This window comes from Tupaia chinensis, unplaced genomic scaffold (assembly GCF_000334495.1).
Source record: "Tupaia chinensis unplaced genomic scaffold, TupChi_1.0 Scaffold144255_1, whole genome shotgun sequence".
Lineage (NCBI taxonomy): Eukaryota > Metazoa > Chordata > Mammalia > Scandentia > Tupaiidae > Tupaia > Tupaia belangeri.
Window position 1 is genome coordinate 2,485,830 of NW_006204113.1, and position 7,114 is coordinate 2,492,943.

A 7,114-nucleotide genomic window follows, 5' to 3' on the forward strand; every position below is an offset into this window, starting at 1 on the left:
TCATTTACCTTTTTTCTTTGCTAAAATATTTCAAAACAAATTCAAAACATGTCATCTCATCCCTCATAATTCTAAAAAAGACACGTCCTTACATAACCAAATTGGTAGCAGAGTAACACTAAGCAAAATTAATAGGGGACATGGCTTTTTTTTTTTTTTTTAAGAAACTAAGCTAATTGTTTTGTAGAGTGTCCTACATTTCAGATTTTTGTGATCATCTGTCATAGTTATTAATATTTAACTAATTTCTCTATTCTCTATATTTCCTATACACGGGAAATCAGATCCAAATGAAACACTTTTGGCAAGAGGATGAGATGTACTTTAGGGCACGTCATTTTAGGTGGCATATGAAGTCTCATTATCCGCTATGAGTGCCATGAAATTTGATCACCCCATTAAGGTGGTGCCTGCCAGTCCGTCTCCACTTTAAAGATACGCTTTCTCTTCAGGGATTAGCAGTAATCTGTGGAGCGATAGTTTGGCACCACAGGAATATTCTTTTCTTCATCAACCTTTCCCCTAGTGGGTTTAGCGGCTGTTAAGATTTTGCCTGAGTCAAGTTATCTCAGCAGGCGTTGCTGTTCTCCTGATGTAGGGCTAGGCCTTGCCTTTGGGCGTGGGCGCACTGGTGTTCCGCGCAGTCGCAGATGAACCGCATCCATACTGTTAAATATCTTCTCAGCTCTCTAAATCTGCTCTAAACTCATTTCCATTGCCTTCCAAGTGGACCAAGCAATACAAAGCATTTTCAAAGCAATGCAAGGGCAGAATCTTTCAGGGGTTCTCCACACTTTTCCCATTCTCTTACCCACTCCCCATTCAGTAGCAGTTTGGTTTTCCAGCCCCTTGCTTTTCCAGTCCCTCCAGAGGATTCCTCAATGATTTCTGTAGGAACAAGAACTTCTTAAGACTTTTATCATTACTTTTATTCTCCTAAATTTCTGTAATATTTAAATTACATAATTGCAGCATAAATTGCAGATGTCATTAGTAGATTGGAGAACAAACATAACCAATTCCTACTGAACATTTTACTTAATCTAGTGGAGTAGAGCGGGCAGCGTCCTGGATTATAGTTTACTAGCCTGAAGCTTTTCGTGTGCTGTGGGCCTTAGTCATTACGTTTTATGGGGAGGATGAAATGTGTCGCTAATCGGCACTCGGTGACATGAAGGTCAGTTGAGAGAGAGGCTACCCTGTTGTGATTTCACCTGTGTGTCCTCCCCGAGCCTTGCAGTTCCATGACAGTAAGGTTGAGTCTTAGTCGTGTGCGTTTGTGTTTTAATCCCTAATCTGTAGCATAGTGTGCATAGCGTATTGTGAGTGCTCAGCCCAGATAGGTGTTGAATGACTCAGTGGCCAGCACCGGAGGAGGCCACGTTGGCTCAAGTGAATTCTGATCCTAAACATAGAAATCTTTGCGATACCTTAGCAAAGGCTAAGTGTGGTCAGGCTCGGTGTGGTCATTGTATATAGTTTCTTCTTTTATTTTTTTTTTCTTATTCCCTCAGTCTTTGAGTCTTGGCTCTGTGCCAACTCTTCCCTCTGTCATGTGTTGCAAGCTACCTGTGTGTGTTTTCATTCTAGTTTCCTGACAAAGATGCCAAAAACAAACACGTGTAACAGTTTGCTGCACCAAGAGAGATGGGATTCGTAGGAAAACAGAGACTTAGTTCTCTATTCTAGAGCTTAACCAACCCCAGGACCTGAAGTCTCCTGTTTCTTCGCAGAGGAAATGTGACAAAGGCAGTGGCCCTACAAGCTTCCTTCATGGGCCGCCCTCCCCACTGCCTCATCCAGTAAGCAGGAGCGACTCCTTCTGGAGGTGAGAGGTGAGAGAGGACGATCTCCGTGCCCCTTTGACCCGCTCAGAATCAGCAAATGACTTGTAGTATTGCTATCCTGAAGACCTGAAAGCAAAACCCGCCTACCCAGGTGATAACAGTTATAGTCTTTGATAGATGCCTATAATAGTCTTTCAAAGCTACTTGTAGCTGAACAATTCCAGTGGGGGCAAGATCCTGTTTCTGTAGGTCTAGGGAAGCTATTATACTGTACATTTGAGGTGATTTTTAGATTCCAGACCCAGGAGAAAATTCATCAACAATGCAATTCTCATCATTTCTTGAGCACTTACTGGTGCTGGATACTGTTCTGTTCTAAGTTTTTTCATTCAGTTTTCATAGTAAAGTTAGGATTTCTCTTCCTTTTACAGATGGTTGTAGTCAGAGGCCAGGAGAGGCTCAAGTCCTTGCTCTTGGTTATGCAGGAAGTATTAAGAGCCAAAGGATCTGAATCCAGACCTGTCTGATTTTAGAGTTTTAACTCTTTAATCATTGACAGTTTTCCCTTGGGTCCTTACACATATCTGAGCTCTAAAAACTGTGCCTGCTTTGGCCAGGTGACGATGACCAAAGGCAGCCTAGGTCTTGAGAACCTTATGTCAGGAATCAACGTGAAGTCCTGTCGGGCAGTTGAAGCGTCTACTCCCAGAAAGCGCGAGACAGGTTGTCCTTTTTACCAAGGAGTAGGTCTCTCCACAGGATGGTCTGTTTTTAAGGATCTCTACATAAGCAAATGATCGCGGAGTTCTTTTTGACCGTCCATTCTCTTGTTATTCATCTGCTCGTTCATTCTGTAAACTAAACGCGTGTCTTATTTTTACTTGACCATCCCTTACATTTGAAGAGCAGAGTCTCGATTTCCAGGCTGAGTTCACATTGTGTGTTTAAGAAGACAATGAAAATTCTTTGAAGATATTCTCAACTTCAACAGGAAGGAGCACAGGGTTTGATTTCTACTTCTTTTTTTAAAGCTGGCTTCATCTGGAGACAAACTCCATTGTAACTGTTCTAGAATTTGGTGCCAATAGGAGTTGAAATAATAAAATCAGTACAATGAAATTAAATAGGAAACGAGTGTCTTTTATGTACAAGGCCTTAGATTAGGTAGCAAGAATTGGTCACTCTTCTGGGAAATGGTTTCTAAAATTACAATCAACTGGCGGTCAGTGATTGGCGTTGTTTATTGCATTGTGTCCCAGGAAGAAAAACAATCTGCTTTTATGACAAGATCTTGCAAAGATAATACCACTTCCCTCCCAGACTTCAATCCTGCCTCCCATTTTCTTATCATTAATTTGAGATATTTATTCAATATGTTACAAGAACACTACATACCAGGCATTGTGCTCGTTTCTGAAGGTGCAGGTATGAAAAAGAACGCTCACCTTCAGTAATCGTGTGGGGAAGTGAGGGGAATCTCACAGAGGAGAAAGGAAATTGTCACGCAGGGTAATAAATGCTCCCGTGGAGCTGGTGCAGCTCTGCGGGAATTGCCCGCCACCTAAACCAGCTGGCCCAGGGGAAGCTGGGGAGCCTTCCGAGACGGCAGGATACTTGAATTGCATCTTCGAGGAAAAATGAGCATAGAGGAGCCCAGGGGAGGGACAGTGCTTGTGGAGAGGGGGCAGCGAGGTCGCACGTCTAGTTGGGAGGTTTCAGAAAGAGTACTGTGACATGGAACGCGCTAAGAGGTAAATGTGGCTAGAGAAGGCTTGCGTGATGACAGGCGTCACAGGCCACACCGATGTTGTTCACATACAGATTTTAGAGTTTTTTAGAGCCATTGAAAGTATCTAAGATGTCATGGGAAGCCACTGAAGAAGAATTTTTTTTTTTTTGAAGAGGTTTTTGCTATAGGGCGTGTGCGCTCGCCAGACAGAGAGAGGCAGAGAGATAGAAAGCGATGCAGCAATCCCTTCTCCTCCATTCTCCTCTCGGGATCTTGGGCACACACGCACACGTGCCTGGCATGAGTTCAAGCCACCGGGTCCGGGACTCGAACCGTGGTCGACTACGTGGGAGTCCAGCGACATAGCCATTACACTAACTGCTGGTCCCGCCACTGAAGAAGAATTTTAAGCAGAGAAGGATTACATGTTCAGATTTGCTTGCTTTCATGTCAGAGGGCACATGTATGAGCACAAGGCAGAGAAAGTGAACAAACGTAGCCCCCCAACAGGGGCTGGTCATGCTGTAGTGCCCCCGACCCCCGCCAGGTTTTTTGGCATAGGGCACATGTGCTTGCTGGAGAGAGAGGGAAAGTGAGAAAGTACCCCCTGGGGGATGGCCCTGCCTAATCCCTTCTCCTTCACTCTCCTCTCAGGGTTTTGGGCATGTGTGCACATGTGCCTGGTATGTTTTTCAGGCTGCCGGGTCCGGGACTCCGCCATGGAGGTGGCTCTGTGGGACCAGCACCGTGACCACCACAGCACCCGCTGACCTGGGCTGCAGCGTTTTGCCCTCCAGTTCTCTGTCCCCTCGGGATCCTGGGCACATGTGTGTGGACTGGTGTGTTTTCTAGCCAGGATTTAATCCCTGGTTGTGTATGTGGAGCATGGCTTCTGTAAATTGCTTAACTCCTGCACCACTGACTGGCCTGACCCACATTTGCTTTGTAAAAAGATTGCTGTGATTATCAGAGAGATGGCTTTGAGGAGATCACATTAAAGTTATAAAGATAAATGAGAAGGTTGTTGCAGTTCAGAATAGAAATAACGAGGACTTAGAGCTAGAGTTAGCTGGCGATGGGGTTGGAGAATATAAAATAATAGATACTTAGGAGGTAGTTTTTTTAATTTTTTATTTTTTGAGAGATTTTTGCTATACGGCACATGAACTCGCCAGAAAGACAGAGAGAGACAGGGAGACAGTGAGAAATCACCCCCCAGGGGGGATGGCCATGCCGCAATCCCTTCTCCTCCATTCTCCTCTCGGGATCTTGGGCACGCATGCACACGTGCCCGGCGTGAGTTTAAGCCACTGGGTCCAGGACTTGAACCGTGGTCAACTACATGTGAGTCCAGCAACAAAGCCATTACGCTAACTGCTGGTCCCTTAGGAGGTAGTTTTAAATGTAAAACTTAATACAGTGTAAATAATGTATAGCGACTTAATGTATGAATAAAAATAAAAAATTAAAAAAAAACCTTAATACAGTGTTTGGTACCCACATGTCACAGCAGGAGAGAACCAGAGGGACGGGAGCACCCCATGTTGATTCCTACAGTTTCACATTTGACATGTACCGGTGCCCTGAGGGGATTAGAAGTGGAGGAACAGACTCGATGAAGAAAATGATCGATGTAGTTTCCCACATGTTGAACTTGAGATGCTTGTGGGACAAGTGAAGAGCACCAGGTGGACAGAGGAGGACTTTATCTGTGTCTGAAATTTAGAACATTGGACTGGGAGTGCTGGCGACGTCCAGACTGACAGTTTTCCATCTTGCGTTCTGATGATCTTTGCGCGGTTGCTTAGTCCGTACATAGTGAAGTGCGGAGTCGCCACCAAGCTGAGCGTGCGGAGTTGCCACCAAGCTGAGCAAGTTGGAGCCGAAGTGCCTCAGACGTATACAGGCTTCTTTCAGGGCCCTGGGAAGGGCCCTAGGGATGTATTTACATGATCACATAAAGTTTGAAAAAATATCCAGGTATTTCCAGCTATAATTGATCAAAATCATTTTCTTTCTACTCGGAGTAACGCTCTGTCATTCTAGTTATGAGAGGTGACATTGGAGTTTTCCCAGGTAGTTTGGAGACCTGGCTACGGGGAAGTTCGGTGGGGGCGACCCTGAGCTTAGGTTTAGGGATGATATGTCTGTGTGGTTTGCAGTTACTTTGACGTACAGCTGTTGCGAGCCATCTCAGCACAGGTGTGACATCCCCATATGGCCCTGCCTGCCGTGCGACCCACCTGGGGGTGTGACATGAAGGAGCAGGACCAGCACTGCGCTGAGGCAGGAACAGCCCTAACATGGCTGGCACTGGAATCAGGCAAGCAGAAGAGCATGAAATGTGGGAAGCCAAAAACTGGTTGATAGAAAAAGCTTCCACTCATCCGACGATGTCTGAGCTTGAATGTCATCCTGATAGAAAGGCTTGCGAGCGGGGAAGTTGGCATGGAATGTGGTTCCAGGGAGCTGGAGTTCAGGACAAGCGCAGTGAGAAGGAGAGAAAGGGAATTCAAGGCTGTGACAGCGGGTCGGCTACGGGGGTTCAGTCCCACTAGGACCTTGGCAGGAGCCTTATGAAGTGCTCTCAGCAAGGTCCGTTGGAGTGTACCGGGGGGAAGTGTGTATCCCACAGCCATTAATGCCTTCCCTGTTCTGGGGGTGTGTGCATAACTGCAGGGGAGACCGTAAAAGAAACCCCCAGGCAGGAAGTGAGGGGAGCACTGAGCAGGACCTGAGGTGGTGTCACGCTGACTGCGTGAGGGAGCGTGCATCCAGCCTAAGCCTGTGTGGGCCTGGCCGCTGCGGCAGTGGACAGAGTAGGCAGAGGGGCCTAGAGGACGTTGAAGTGGCTCTTAAAAGGTGTCTGGTACTGGGTCAGCAGGTGCCTTAGTAGTTAAGGTGCTGGATTCCCACATGGCCGACTGCAGTTTGAGTCCTGGACCTGGCGGCTTGGAAATCACACTGGGCCGTATGGGTGCATGCATGCCCCATGTCCCAAGAGGAGAATGGAGGAGAAGGGTTTGCAGCATGGCCGGGGGAATGATTTCTCACTTCCCCTTTCTCTGCCTCTTTCTGTCTTATTCTGGCAAGCCCATGCACCCTATGACAAAAACCTTGACAAAAACAAAAAAAAGGAGTTCAGTGCTGACCCCCCCCCCACACAGAGGAGTCTGTTATCATTGATTCCTATCAAAATATGTTTTCTTTGTTGGATTATATGCAATACAGTGTGCGCATTTATAAGTGTATTTTTTTCCTTTTTGATGAGAATCACATAAAATTGGTTTCATCAGAATTACTCTATAGGGCTCAGACTTAAAACAGTATTATGAATTTCAGTCAAAATGCCACTGTTAACTATTTCTAGTCTTTTCCTGTGTATATGCAATTCATATAAATGCGATTATACTATGTATAATAAACAGGTATTTTTCCTTATAACGGATGCGTTAGGATTTACTGAACCAGTCTTCTGTTGATGGATATATGTAGTGATTTTTTTCTCATAGAACAGAAAACTTCTTCCTTTTATCTCTTTGCTTTGTTTTTTTTTTTTTTTGTTTTTTTTTTTTTGCAGGGTTTTTTCTAAAGGGTG

The 7,114-nt window shown here is 45.4% G+C and overlaps 1 protein-coding gene across 1 annotated transcript in view; it reads left to right on the forward strand.

The window, feature by feature from the left end:
- The window catches only part of CNNM2 (cyclin and CBS domain divalent metal cation transport mediator 2), a 180,779-nt gene that overhangs the window by 111,645 nt on the left and 62,020 nt on the right, over positions 1 to 7,114 (forward strand). The gene's annotated exons all lie outside the window — the stretch shown is intronic.